Source organism: Mesitornis unicolor, unplaced genomic scaffold (assembly GCF_000695765.1).
Source record: "Mesitornis unicolor isolate BGI_N332 unplaced genomic scaffold, ASM69576v1 scaffold37186, whole genome shotgun sequence".
Taxonomy (NCBI): domain Eukaryota; kingdom Metazoa; phylum Chordata; class Aves; order Mesitornithiformes; family Mesitornithidae; genus Mesitornis; species Mesitornis unicolor.
Window position 1 is genome coordinate 70776 of NW_010189582.1, and position 15624 is coordinate 86399.

At 39.7% G+C, this 15624-nt stretch overlaps 1 protein-coding gene across 1 annotated transcript in view; it reads left to right on the forward strand.

Annotated features, from left to right (window-relative positions):
• LOC104541956 (cyclin-dependent kinase 6) overlaps nucleotides 1-15624 on the forward strand; it is a gene marked incomplete at its 5' end in the record, with an annotated part of 93509 nt that overhangs the window by 65158 nt on the left and 12727 nt on the right. The window lies entirely within an intron of this gene.

Below are 15624 nucleotides of genomic sequence, written 5' to 3' on the forward strand. Positions count from 1 at the left end.
ATGGAAGGACACTAATATGGAGGTTGTACCATGTAGGGTGTGGAGAGTAACAAACCCCCAAGAACCTTAACAAGGTAAATCTGTCCCAATATTAACCACTTCACATGCATTTTGGTTGAGCTTACTGTAAAAAAGGCATGTTTTCATCACCTGGGTGGTCTCTCAGTAGAAACTGTATAGCATTTTGCAACACCTACTGTGAAATCAAATAATATACATAAAGAAAATATGAACAAAAGATACACTGAGTGGCCTGTAAACCAAAATCAATATAATTTACAAGGAGAAGCCATACTGCAAGGACCTTGAGAAAAAACTGTTTAATTTGTACAATGTGAAGTTCAAAATACAAATTGAAGTCTTGCAAAATAACTTTGGGATTCTACTACTTATTAATGTTAGTATATGGAAAAATAATTTTTCTTGGGCTTCTTGCCTGGTCAAATGGCCTGGGTAGAATTATTATACTCCACCCTCTGTGTCTCTGACTCAGAAATGAGGTCAGAAAATGAAAGAAAAAAAGAATGAGAATTTTAGGAGTATTAATTAAGCCCTCCATAGCAAGCTTTTAATGATTTAGTCTTATATACTGCCAGGTTCACAGTAGCATTAAGCTATTCATATTTTTTTCTGATTTAAATAGCAGAGTCAACAATTTCATTTTAGCATTTGCAATAGGAGTGATACAGGACAAACAGCGGAATACAGAACTTTATTACATGCTCAGAAGTCCCTTTTTTCTCACTTAATTTGCAGTATTCTGACAAATAAGAAATATTGCAGTATACAAGCACCACCAATTTAATTTTCTTTTTCCTTTTATGATGTATGAGCCTCACTGACTCTCCAAATCCAACACAGTAAATTAAATAAAGGACAGTTACATTTTCTACTTGTTTACAAATGGAAATATTACATTAATATTACAAAATCAGAATTATTTTTTTTGAAGGAAATGAGATCTGACTTGAAGGAGAGTTTGATAAAACCAGCACTTCTATTATTCTTGCCAAATGCAGGGTCAGCCTGACATTCTCAGCCCTAAATTTGAGAGACTGACAAAAACTGTAGAAGTCGGGCATTTGCCAAGTCTGTGTGTACTATGTTGTTTCATTGGAAACAGAATGACTTCCACATGCTGCAGTATACAACCATGATCTGGAGGCCTAATCTAAAGTCTCATTGCCCTAAGGCTACAATGAACAGCACTGGATGCAATCTCCTTGGACTGCTGTATCAGGTTAATGTTGCAATACTCTCTGTATGATATATGTTGTCTTTCTGATTCTCCTGGTGGATTGCAAAAGAAAACCCATGTTGCTGTGACCTTGATAGGAGTAAACTGTAAGATTTTGCAAACTCCATGGATTATTTCCAAAAGGTTGAATAAATGCAACAGCTATTTCTCTTGGAAAATGGTAGTGCCCTTGGGTAATCACCAATCTTCTTTTCCACTAGTGTTGATAGGATAAGAGTACAAGGATGCATCTAAAGCTTAGTAGTAGATGTTGGTTTGACATTACGACAACCTTTCTATTTTACTGCCTTACTGGGTACTTGCTGCCTTCTTTCCTTACTCTCTTTTGCTTTCTTTTTGAAAGCTTTTAAAGCTCTGTCATTTTTAAGAAATGTACTGAGACTCTTCTGGGTTTTTTTATATCACGGAGACTTCACTGGAATGGATTTGGAAATAAAACACTACACAGCATCACAAAACATATCAGAATCCTCTCATTGCCAAGAAGATGTTTGACAGCTTGAGTCTACTAGAGTATAGTTTTGTAGGCTGCTACAAACACAGGCTACTGTAGGTTTGGACAAGTGTAGGAGAGAGGTGAGCTCTATATCAGTGGTACAGTCCCTGTGTTATTGATTGCTGTGCCTCTAAGTGGAAGGCACCTCATTTAATTTAAATCGCCCTTCATCCGAAACAGTTTAAGACAGATGCAAACAAAATATTTGTTTAAGAAATAGATCTGAAATATACAAAAGCTTATAAAGGAATTCATAGACACAAAAAAGGAAAATAAATATATTTCTGTCTAGATACACCTAGAGTAAATTTGAACATTTCTCTCATCTTGGCTGATTCAGCTAAACAAATGACACTTATCAGCTGAGGACTCTGGTTCTCCCATAGTCTGGGGTTTGTACAAAGTCATAGCTATATTTAAAACATGTACATCTTAATTGTGGTGCAGAATCTGTAGGCTTCTGCATACATGAATACAAAGGTTGTATCCTGAAACTCCTCACACAGATTCTGAAGAATCCTACTCTACTTACAGATGAGCAATAAATTGCTCAGTAGTCAGGTGAATGTGTTCTGTATGCAGAAACTGTTCTGCTTTGTGCATCTTTTTCTGTCCATGTGCATTTCTGATGAGAGCACACCCAAATAAAGTATTACTCGAAAATTTCCTTATATGGTAGGTTTTTTGTTTTAAATTTCCTTTCTAGTTAAGTAGGATGCAGTGAATTCTAGACACATTTGGATGGACTGTTCTTATTTAATGAAAGTGTAAATGTATTTGTCACAGTGACTGTTTTCTTTGTGATTTAAAAGCTATGGTGCATTGATAATACTAACCATAAGGAAAATTGTAGGGTAAGTTATGGCTCAGAATCCCTCAGAGATACAGATGGCAGAACTGACAGGGCCCTGATGGCATGACGGCATCCTTTGGCACAGCAAGAAGATTAGCTTTTTTTTTTTAATGTTTAGGTAAAAATAAGGATTACTTACTTACAAAAAGGTTTCACTCTGAGACTGAGCATTTCCTGGCCAGTAAGCAAGGGCCTTGTACTTCCTACTCAGTGAACAACTCATTAAAGAGAAAGGCAAACATGGGAGTAGCGTCCATTTCTGTCAGGATACATGAAACTCTTCCAGCTGGCTCGAGGACTGCAGGCAGCTCCAAGGCAGGAAGCCATGGCCAGTGTTCCGGGGAAAGACGGGACCGTCTCTTTTCTTGCTTGGGTTTTGTAATATTTAATCAAGGTGAACGAGTGTGAAAGGGGAAGAAGACTGGAATCTGAATCCGGGTGAAATGATCTAGAAAACAGGGATCACCAGGCTTGGACTCTCTTCTGAGTAGGCAGTCTTGAGGAAAAATGTGGAAATGTTTCGATGCTTATTTCATAGTACCTCTCTACATGCTCAGTCTTCAAAACCACAATCCTATATGATTTCAGTCTTGCACAGGCTAGGGTGTTAGTAGGCGTGTATGTGGGACTAATGAGTCAGATATCTGTATAATAATTCCAGCTAGGCAGCTTTAAATATAGTATTGCACAAGAAACTGAATTTGTCTTTCTTGTAGAAAATATAGAGCTAAAAATCATCAACAGAGACCATCAGTTTTTGCAGCGTATGTTATATTCATAGCCCAGACAAGCTGAAGAGGTGATATATTTGAGAGTGGCCAGTGTTGTGTGTGAAAAGCCATGAGCCCAGGACTTTGTTGCTCTAGATAATGCACACGGATGTAATAAAATCAAAGCTTAGAGTCTCATCTGGTGTTCAGGCTGTGGTGTGAGCACTGGATTTGGAACCTACAGTCTGCCTTTAATCATGAAACATTTGACAGGTTTAATAAAACTAGCTATATAGCCATATTTGTTTTCAGATACAATGTCTTACAGTATGGAGTAATTGTAAAGCACTAAAATATAGCAAATCTTTATTCCTTTTTCCAAACAAGCCATAGGTTATTAGTAGAGTTTTAAATGCAGCCATCAGATTCATTCCATGTACTTTTTCTATGTTGGCTCCAGAACCAGGTGGTAGGACAGGTCTGTGGAAGGAAAAGGGGAACCTACCTTTTTGTGGCCAGAGAAGAGCAGTTGGCTCTGCAGCTTACGTTTCAGTTAATGCTTTGTAGGATAAATATGATCATGTGGCTGCAGAAGAAAATAGCCAAATGTAGCAAGAGCACCAGCTTTTGAACTGTCTCCAAAACCTGAAGCTGAATAGGAAAGCTTTAACTCCTATCATTGAGTAAAAATATTAACCCTTTTTAGCTGGATCACATAGGTAAAGTCTTGGCTTCACTGAAATCATTGTTGAAATTAACCCTGACTTCAAAGGGGGTTGTAACCTCTCTAGAAAAAATTCAGTGAGACAGAGTGGACAGAGAGCGACGGAGCTTATCTGTTACTCTGCATAGTACAGCGCTTAGCTGAAGGGATCTCTGTGAAAGGCGGCATTGCAGACTGGCAAGGAGGGAGGAGGTATTGCATAGTGTTGTTCCACCTTCCATTCGTTCCACTTCTTTTAGTCATCCTGTACAAGCTTTCAGTTGTCTCATCTGTGTAACAAAACTCACCAGGTAACTCCTTGGGACTAGGAGACTTTCATTCAGTATAGGGATTGCAATATATGTAGGAGATTTGACAAACAGTCAGTTGAAGAGCTGAAGCTGGAATTCGCAATGTCTCTTTTCTGGTCTCTGTGAGACTGGGTAGCACAAGCTAAAGAGTGTGTTAAAGCTAAATTTGCAAGAATTTAAGCCACTCTGCTAGTATAATTGTTGTTATCTGCCTGCCAAAATGTCTTCATTTAGGCAGTTGTTCTATCACCCGATGACCCCCTCCCTACTCAAGGTTGACCCATGAGTTGAAATAAAAACTGGTTTAATAAAACAATAATAAGAAACTAATACTAATAACAATATTAATATAAAATACACAAAGTTATACTCAGCCTATATAGTGGTCATGAGCTGTTTGCTCCCAGCAGTGAATGCTAAATAACAACACTGCGGGTGCCACAGCTCCAGCAAGAGCACCATGGTCACAATGAGCGAGGGAGTAGACCTTGGGTACAGAACAACAGGTGAGACCCTCCATGGATTGCAACCATGGCAAGCTACTGTATGCATGTCCTTATCTGGAGAAGAAGGTACATACTCCCTTTTTTTACCAGTAGGAAACTATGTGATAACTCATAACAGAGCTTACAGGTTGAGAGCTCTACAGTCCAGTTTATCCTTGAGTCTGTGCTTCCAACTAGCATCAGTTTCATCATGTGCTCATTTGGTCTGAATTAGCTGTTCCTGTAGGTGCTAATCTCTCACAGATGTAGTCTTTTAAAGTTGGACTTTGAAAAAATTAGGTACACATCTGGCAATGTATGTTCAACAGCAGAACCACAGGTTCTCAAGTAACTAAGGATGTTCTTCCTCTGGAGAATGAAGTAGAGAGGACAGCAGGCTTTGGGGAAAGCGATACTTACAGATCCTGCTGTTGTGGAGAATTGCTTGGAAATTTGAAGTACTGTGTCCCCTACTCCAGACATATCCTGGGTGCATCATTCCTTGTGATGAGTTGTTTTGCTGTTGAATGGTCTTGAGGAACAGATAACGAATCAAAAATGCAAAAGCATACCTGATGGGAGCATTTATATGTGCTAAATGACCATCTTCGAATTAAGTAAACAGTATGTCATTGCTTAATTTTTTTTTCCCATTAGCATTTTCTATTGTCCAGAGCATTGAGGGGAGCAGAAACATTTATTTAAAGCCTGTAATCAACAGTAAAGTATCATATACTGGAACATTAGCAACAAATTATATGGAGTGTGTTTTTCTAAGTGCAATACATATTCCAGTCATAGCCCAAGTGCATCAGTGCCAGCAAAGATGTGACTGAAGATACTTTGGTTTGGACAGTACCAGAATGGAGAGATCACATGTTCATATAGCATGTCATAAATGAAACTCTGTCTCAAACTGAAATCAGTGGATAAACTTAGCATGATTTATGTAGTGTAGGAAATCATTAAAAAATCATTAGGATTTCTGTAGGTAAGGGTTATATATTCCTTGTCTTTTTAGAATTATCTTTATTAAAAGTTGTTTTGCGCACTGTTAGGAATTGTCACCAAACTGGGTTTTAACTTCTTGTTGTGTGTATGGATTTTACAGATGAAATCTTGGTCATACAGAACACAAGAGAAGGAAAGGCAACTCTGACTGACAGTAGTGAAGACTTCAGTTTTGTTTTACCTTTTTACGTATACAAGAATTGTAGTGTGAATGGCGTCTGAAAGGAGACTCTAGAGATAATAAAGAGACTCTGAAATACTAAGACTGCCATGTAAGGGATTCACAGAATCACAGAATCACTCGGTTGGAAAAGACCTCTGAGATCATCATGTCCAACCGTTCCTGTCTGCCCCCTAAACCATATCCTTAAGTACGTCATCTACCCGCTCTTTAAATACATCCAGGGATGGTGACTCCACCACCTCCCTGGGCAGCCTGTTCCAGCTTCTGACGACCCTCTCAGTAAAGAACTTCCTCCTTATCTCTAACCTGAACCTCCCTTGGCACAGCTTGGTGCCATTTCCCCTTGTTCTATCCTCCATCACTTGTGAGAACAGACCAGCACCCACCTCTCTACAACCTCCCTTTAGGTAGTTGTAGGTGGTGATGAGGTCTCCCCTCAGCCTTCTCTTCTCCAGGCTAAACAACCCCAGTTCCCTTAGCCGCTCCTCATAAGGCTTGTTTTCCAGACCCCTCACCATCCTTATGGCTCTTGTGAGGCATACTTCTATAACACGGCTTTGTCTCATTTCAGATGTGTTTTAATTCTTTGTCATTTTCCTGAGCTTCAGCATGCTTGATCATTTATTGCTCACTGTTTTAAGTTTTAAAGAGAAAGATAAAAAAGAGGGAGCAGAAGAGGAATCTGTGAAAGAAAAAAATTACTGGATATTGGGAGGGAATGTATAATAAAACCAACACAGTAGAGACATCTAGGCGAAAAGCAACTGAATAAATACAGCCATGAATGCTGCTTAGAAGTTGAGCTTTCTGCGTAAACTGGCAAACAGCTTAAATGTGGTTCAAGAGAAAACTGTTCTCTTTATCATGCAGCAATTTTAAACACAGACTTTGCAATCATATTATCTGGTGTTTTCCAGTGAACCTTAAACCAACATATCTAGCAGACCAAGAGCTCGAAAGTGTAATCATTCACTTGTGTGCTTGTTTGCAGTTAGATTTTGGTAGCAGGAAAATTAAAACAACTTTTTTTTTCTTTGTCTGTTTTGTCTTTGTTTTAACAAGCGAAGGTGGATGTTGCAGATTAGTAATGTAACAGCTACACAGCTTGATTTGCAACCTTTGAACCAAGGTTCTGTACAGTTCTGGCCTGAGTTGGTTTTTGCCATTTTTGGAAATTATCTTGTTTTGTTACAAGAATGATTTAAGTTGCAAGTGCCATAAAAGTTCACCACAGTCCAGACCAGAAGGTTTGTTCCTTGGAAAGATCTTGTCAGCACTCAAAATTCTGTGCTTTGCACTTCTCCTCCTTTATTCTTCTGCCATTCATGTGCATACGGGTGTGTGGGAGGCTGATGGTTTTTCCAAACCAGACCTAATAAAATAGGATTTTTTTTCTTCCTCCCCAGATAAGTGATCAGCCTATTAGAAAGATATTTTTCAAGTATTTTTTAAGTTGAATGGACCCAAGCCTCAATTTAGCTTAGTGACCTTAATAATCTGATGGAACAACAGTGACATTTAGCTTCAAACTTAACTAACAGAGGAAGGCAGAAGACTGCACTTGTTCATGTTATTCCAGTTTTTGGATAAGCAGGATTGTTTTCTGCCTAATCTGAGCTTCGAGGCAGAACTCCCATTGGCTTCAGGCAGAGGGCAAATGCACATTGGTGGAGAGAAGGGCAAGCAGTCAGAATAATACCACTAATTACTGAGTACAAAAGAGATGTGAGTTTCCAAGACAGCATCACCCCATTAAAAGTAAAACACCTTGTTGTTTTTAGGCTCACATTTTCCCTCAAGCCTTTTCTAGCTGATATCTTTCTAAGTGTGTACAGTTGGGCTGATTGATAGCCATTAGTCAAATCCAGTAACTGTATCAGTCTGTGGTTGGAGATGAGTGGTAAGTGAGTGCGAGGCCATTCACTTGTGGTTTTCCTTCCAGCTTCCAGCTGTGCCAGACTTTCAGTCAGAGGAATAGATCTGTTGGTAAGGGAAACCGTTGATAAACCATAGAAACCAAAAACTGTCACTACCCATGACAAAAAAACAGAAGGGAACCTTGAGGCAGGGTTAAGAAGACCCACAGAAGCAGTGTTAGCTGACTGAGTTTAATTTGACTGTTAAGTCCAGGTGTGGGGTCATTTCAGAGCAGGCAGTGGTCAAGGGACTGGGGCTGGTTGGCTCTGTACTGGCAGCCAGCGGCCACACAGCTCAAACCCAGCAGGAGCTCACGAGAGAGGTCCCCTCCTAGAAAGGTCCCCATAGCTTCTTCATGTGCAGATGGCACAGCACTTGTCTGAAATTCCCCTGAACATATCATCCTTTAAAAAATACACATTTCTTGGAGGGGTGATGTTCCAGTCTGTGACAATCTGAATTAGCCTGGCGAGAGGTCAGAGGAAAAGCCCTTGTGGCTAGGACCACAACACTTCAGTCATTATGTAGATATTTGTAAGTCCTTGGTATTAACATTGGAGCATTAGTAATGGATTTTTGGAAATGCAGCTGGCAGAAGGAATGTGTGGGTCCCTCATGCTGAGCTGTGCTGGGCACAGCTGCTGGCCAGTCGATGTGAAGGTGCACCACCTTTGTGTCTTCTGGAGCGTCTCAAAGACAACTTCATTCCTGGGATAAGCCTGGGCAGTCTGAGGGCTGCTTCAATGGTATCCCCAGCTGCAGAGGGCTTTCAGCAGTCACTCCACCGGCCAGACAACAGGAGAGGAGCAGAGCGATGTTACCCATGCCCCTTCCTCTCCAACCCAGAGAAGGATAGCCAGCTGTACGCTGCCCAAAGTCTTTCCTTTTGAAAGGGTCTCCTGGCTCTTTCACACAGCTTCCCTCTTCAGGAACTTGGCTGAGAGAGGCTTCGCTTTTTGCCTAGAGTTTGGCTGGGGGAAGCTCTGTGTACTTTTGTTTGACTCGTAATAGAACTAAACATTGTTTTTATTTACTTTTCTCTTTCATAAGAAAATGGCTACAAAAAGGTATTTAAACTCCAAGTGGGTGTACAGGATCCTTTCCTGGACACTGGTGCACTCCGGAGACAGGGGACAAAGACTAGATTTTATTAACTGTGGCTCATGTTGCTGAGCTCCCAGTGTGGTTTGTTGGTTTGTTGTTTGTTTGTTTGTTTCAAATTGAGTGTCTAGTCAGAAATTTTGATCTGTGCAGCTTTACTGGGTTTTCTGTATTTGATTGTTCAGAAAATAAATCTAATCATTAGCTACCATTGATTAGTCATAAACACAGTATGTAATAGTTCAGAAGTATATAGGACAAATCTGTCTTGCATTTGTGTCTTTTCTTTTCAGCAGCTTCACACTAGCACTTCTCTATATGTAGGTCCTTGCCAAAGGTGCTAGATGTTCGTTACATATTAAAAGAAATCATAAATCTGCATGAGAGAAGTGGAAAATGCACCTAAAGGAACAGACAACAGGAGGAGTTTAAAAATAGCTAAGGACAGCAGAGCAAAACATAACAGCTTTCTGAAACATTATACCACTTTGTACCAAATTAATAATTGCCTGTGAGAGTAGAGCTCAGAACATTGAAGAGAAAGCAAGAGAAGTTTGATATTTAGATTTCTGGAAAACCATATATGCCAGCTGGTCTGGGAATCTGTTTTTTGGCTGAAGTTGCAGTTGTCATAGACTCCTAATTTGGGGAGGGAGGTGACCATGGCCTGTCCTGTATGTCTGTGCTGACTACCACAGAGCAGGACATGAGGTACCCTCATGTAGCTGGAGCCGCCTTTGCCATCAGTCCTCAGGGTCCTGGTGTTGGCCATGTACTAAAAAATAGAGAAGAGGCATGGCAGGATATAGCTCAGACTAGTTCCTGTCCCTTCTTCCTTGGAAGCCACAGTTTGCCTTGTGATATGGATACGCGTGTTGTTGCCTTGCTTCTAATTTTGGTTTGTACAACTCCTGTGGCGCTGCCATCACATTTGCTTGTGTGCTCTGCATGAGCTGCCGACATGCTGGCCCTGTACAGATGAGTCCATGTGAGACACAGTCGCCATGGTGCGCTGACCCTGCTGGAGACAGAGCCAGGGTTCGACAAGTTGAGAGCTCTTGATGCCAGCATGTGACATCCCTGACTGCCCTCTCATGCTGGTGGCATGCTTCATTTTGCAGTATTTGAGGAAACGGCAGCCTGGCTCTGCATGGTGAAACCATATGACTTCTTCTAGAAACTCATGCACAACATGCTCTGCATTCCTTTTGTAGATGCACTGAATGCGTACTGTCCGGAAGCAACTCTAAGACAATCTCTGATGCAGTAGTTCCTCATTTACTTAAATAGACTCCGTACTCATAGCTTCTCTCCTAACGTATCCTCGTTTGTCAGTAGTAAGTGCTTTTGGAATATAGACATTTGTCAAATGAGAATTTCATCCAAGGGATTACTTCATTTCCACTCATTTATTCTACTGAGCATGGCATGAAGATTCTGTTAGTATTGATTTTTGACTGAGTCTGAATCAGTTGCCTAAAGATAAATGACTCAATCAGCTATATCATCCAGAATGTGACCAACTATAGTGAATTATCACATCATTTTTATTGGATTATGTCCATAAAACAAGTTTTATTTTTATGTCAGTACAGCATACACACTGTTCTATACAATTAAATAACTTTAAGTGCTCTTTATATCCAAATAATTGAAGTGCAAGCTTTCACCATCTCAAGAAGTATACATAGCAAGAGATTTTTCAGTAACATTCCTATCTGTAGCTGTTAAATTAAGCCTGTTTGGCAGTGATGAATCATACCCTGCTGCTGTCTCATCAGACCATTAGCAATGAAGGAGTATATGTACAAAGTCAGAACTATATCCTAGCTGGGGGTCCTACCCACTGAGGCACAGAAACAGGCTGGCTTGCTTCTCTCCTGCCTTGGAATCAGTTTACCTTTTCTGGAAAGTAATTGCAAAAGGATAAGTAGGTGTTGCTCATCTCCTAGATCTTTTAAGAGTTTGATGGTGAGGGCTCTTTGTCAGAAAGTGAGAGTGGAGTTTAAAGAGGGCCAAGACTTTTTGGTAAACTCTCCATTTTTGGCAGACACTCCAGTCACAACTATATGAAAAGCAGGGGATAAACGGGCTTACCATAGAAGGAAGATTTTACTTGGTTATTCACTTATACCAGAAGAGGATTCTGGGTTGTTTTTTTTTTCATTCTGGATCTTGGGGAACTCCTTGTAGTGGACATGAAGATGGTGAACAACCTGGTGATGTGGGCACTGAGAAGTTCAAGATGTGGGGTGGCTCAATGCGCTGCAGGTGCTCACTACATTGGAGACTGAGGAAACATTCATTCTGTAAAGACGGAGTTGTATGCTAGTCCCATGAAAATAATGTCAAAAGCCAATAGAGTTGTGCCACGGACAAGACAGAAGCAGGGCTATAGCTCAGTAATAGCAAAGCAGGGGTAACAGCATAAAAGTTGTCCCAAAATTAATTTGAGATGCTTTGAAACACTCAAATCTGCAGCATAAAGTGTGTTAACGCTGCAATTGCACAGGGGAGGGTGGCATCTGAGCAGCGTCATCACCTGGACATTCTTTTTCATTTTTTTGCTCTTTAAAATAAGCAATTAACTTACTCTTTCTTTTGGTCAGTATTCAAGTGGGAAAAAAAAGATTTAATGTGAAATTACTAATAGCTGACCAGGATAAGTGACATGCAAGCTCTCAATAGGTCAGCTCCGATCACTCTGCACTGTCATGAGCCAGTGAATGTAACTCTTGCAGCTTCTCCAGCCTAATGTAACAGTGTATTGCATGGGACAAAGTTTTGCTTAGGGCAGAGTTATATCTACTTTAGCTGTCCTTTGAAAACCGTATCAGTTTTCCTTGTGTCGTTGCCATACATACTTTCTACCTTAAATGCGTATCTCAAGTTTTTCTGCAGGTGTTTATTAATTCACTGTCAGCCAACACAGCTGCTAAAAATTAAAGTATTTTCTTCACACCATCCTTCTAATCCACTTTCATGTCTTTTGACACTCAGACTCAACAGCTGGAGAAGAAATTTGAAGTTGAAATTTCAGCTCTGCTCACATAAGAGTTTACTGCTTAGTACTGAAATGTTTTCCCTGCCTTTCTTGTCTGAAGGGTTGTAATCCCCTTTCAGAGATTATTTTCTGCCCAGGAGTGTTTTATTACAGCAGAAGGTGATGAGATATTAGTTGCAGAGGGTGGCAGTTCTTCTGATGTTTCAGGTTTATCTGAAAATTTAGAGAGGCTTAGTGCAACAGGTGCCATTAACACCTAATATGGGGGCAACAGAAGCTGTCATAGATCAAAACATGTACTCAAGACCACATGGTAGCAGCTCATGCCCAGCTGGAGACTAAATCCAAGGGTTTTCTTTCATAGCTTCTAATGTTTTCCCAGAAGAAAAAAAATCTCTTTGATTTTATTCTGTATTGAAAATTTTATGTTCTAGATTGTGTAAAACATTATGAATTCTGTGTTTCCCTTCAAATACGGAAATTTGACATCTATTGGAGCTCTCTTGTCTGAAGCCTCACAGAGTGCCCATGCAGCCTCTGTTACCTCATTATCGCTCTGTCACAGCACTGCTGCAGATGACAGAAAATCTTTTGTCTTTCGGATTTTTCCTCCAATGCTTTTATAGTTGGATATTTGCTTTTCTGCCTTACTCTTCCCAGGTCTAGAATTTAAAAAAAAAAAAAAAAGTAAGACTAGTAATTTAGTCAAATAAATGTACCGGTTTATGTATACCATTTTTAGATCCACAATTATGGAACTAAGGGATCATTTACAACACTGTCTTTTCTCATTATTTTATAGTATTTATTTAGAGTATAAGCTCTTTTACATATAGGGTATACTTTAGTTTGTGAAGCTTCTTGCTTAGCATTATTGAGAAAGAAATAAAACCTTAGAAAACCTGGGAACACACTTGTATGTTAATTCACCAAGTATCTTTGGACAGCTTGAATGACCCTGTATGTGTAGTGTATGTGTTCCTTTTACATTAATTTGCTTTACCTTTGATATAGAAGAATCAGGGGTGCATAAGACTTAGATTCCTTCAGGAAATAATTATGTGTACGTGGACTTTCAGATGATACAAAATGAAGATACTGTTATAGATTTGGTTTAAAAGAGTTTATTCCAAGAGAAATCAACCAAAATCTTTTAGTTAAAAGCTTTACTAAGAAAGCAGTCTAACTGAAAAATATATTGAGCTTGTGGAACTTTAATTTGATTTTAATTAGAGGGCCTCAGACTTGGAAACCTATTACATATACCCTTGATTAAAACTACTTCCAGCATTAGAGGCACTCTCAGAGCAAACTCCATTTTTAAAGGGTATTTTAAACCAGTAAATATGGTAAATGTCAACTGATGAGCTTTCTCAGAATCATCTTGACATCGCAAGAAAAGTTATGGAACTATAAACAATTAATTCTCTATCTCTGAAAACTGTGATTTGAATAGACTTTCACAATGAAATTTCATACAGGATAAAGGAGTAGATACTTCATGTAGAAGATAATTTCATTTCGTCTGTGTAATTGTTAAAGACTAGGAACAGACTTAAATTCCTGTTGCTTGCCTTGAAGGTAGGTCTTTTGCTGTGATGCAGATATTTTAAAAACAATTCTTTAAAATACAGCATTAAAGAGCACCTTCACACTAACTAAAATGTGTCATTTTGGAGCACTGTCTGCTAGATTTTTACGTGAGGAGTAAATGATGAGTTAAAGTAAAGGAGTGGTGAAAAACAGCTCTGGCATGCTGTGGAAGGAGGATTTAGGTCTTTTCAAGGAAAATATGGGTGAATTTGTTCACAGGCACAAACACCTGGAGGTGAGGATTTTCCTGAGCTCTGTGTAGACACATACACTGCCTGCACACAGCATCCTGCGCACTGATTTGCAACATTGTTTATGTGGGTGAACTGGAGAGGAAGGAGCCCTCTTGACTCCTATCCATCCACATAGGACAGCCTTTATCTGATCCATAGTTCAATGACTGCCTTGCCGTACCTGCACAAAAAGTGCAAAGAAGCATGGCAGTTTTAGAGAGTGCAAGTTTAGAAAGGGGATATGACATGGATTCATGAGAGAGAAGAAAATACAGAAAACAAAATAAGCGATTGTGGAAAGAGCATGACCATATTGTATTTGTCATACCAGTGTTCTTTCAGGATGCTATAAAATTGCAGAAGCCATAAGTTTAGGTATAGAATTAAATGTCAAACTGATGACTGACAAGATAGATATAATTTAATTGTGTGCAGTGATGGGGTGGGTGTTGTAACACACAAACGGTTAAATCAGATTGCTGATAGATCAGTCAGTACAAACAAGAGGCATGCTTTCTTTTTCCACTCCAAGCAGAGACCATATATTTTTTATCCTTTCCCTTTTTCCAAGGTCAGTTTTGATGTATTTTCAGAACTTGCTTCAGATGTTGGGACAGTTTTCAAAATGCCACTGTTATATCATGCTCCTTGAGCTGAGATAATGACTCTTGAAGCCTTGGTGAAATAAACCTACAAATCTTCTGGAGAAGCAAATGTCCACAGATAAGAGAACTGTGACGTGTGTGCTGAGGGAGTAAGTGAAGGACATTCAACCTATCAAGGCTCTTCCATTTCAGAAAGTAGTGTTAAATGATGAATGCTGAAGCAGTTCGACCCAGGAACAGATGAGACCTGTCCACATTAGAGCATATTCTGGTCAAAGATAATATCTGCATGTACCTTTTTGGATTATATATTTATATGTGTATGTGTATCCTTCTGTTGAAGCACCTGTTTTTTCTTAGGTTGTGAAACCAGATCTCACTCAGCTTGATCCTGGGGTCATTGATGTCTGTGGTAAAGCTCCCTTTTATGTCAGTGGTGGTGGATGAAGCCCATCATTCTGCTCCAAGGCCACCTGGGACCTTGAAACATGATGCTTATATGAAAGGTGTCAAACAAATGATAAGCACCCAGAAAAAGATCTTACTTTGCACAGTTCCTAAGGGGGCTTAGAAGTTGCTTATAGTTTCTCTCATTTATGCTCTTTCTCTTCCTTTTGCTGTATTTTTAGTCAGCAAATGAATCTACACAGTAGGCTGGCCCTGCTTCAGTCACAAAGCTGTACACAATGCATGTTTGGTTTCCCTTTTACTAACATTTCTCTTTCAGTTAAAAGGGAACATGCATCTCTATCTGCAAATTTCTTGCGATTGGTCCACTTTGTAACTCTGGCTCTTTGCAGGCTGCCAACCTGTAGGTTGAAAACCCTCAGAAAGTCCAGAATCCCCATGTAATACAGTCATTTGCAGCAAAGCAGTACAAATTTTTCATTATGAAAACCCACACCAGGAAACATTCATCTAGTGAGCAATCTTAACCCCGAAGTGGGTTGCCAAAGTGATGCCTACTCTTTTTTAGTGTGTTCTCTCTCACTATTAATATTCTTTTCTACTTTACCTTTTACGTCTTCTTGCACACCAGTGGCTTGCATCTTCCAGCCACCTTTCTAGCAGCTTTGGACCTGCACATGAACCATGCCCTGGAAGTGCGCTGTACCAGCTGGGCCTTTCCCCTGTTGGGTTGTATCTACACACAGCTCAGA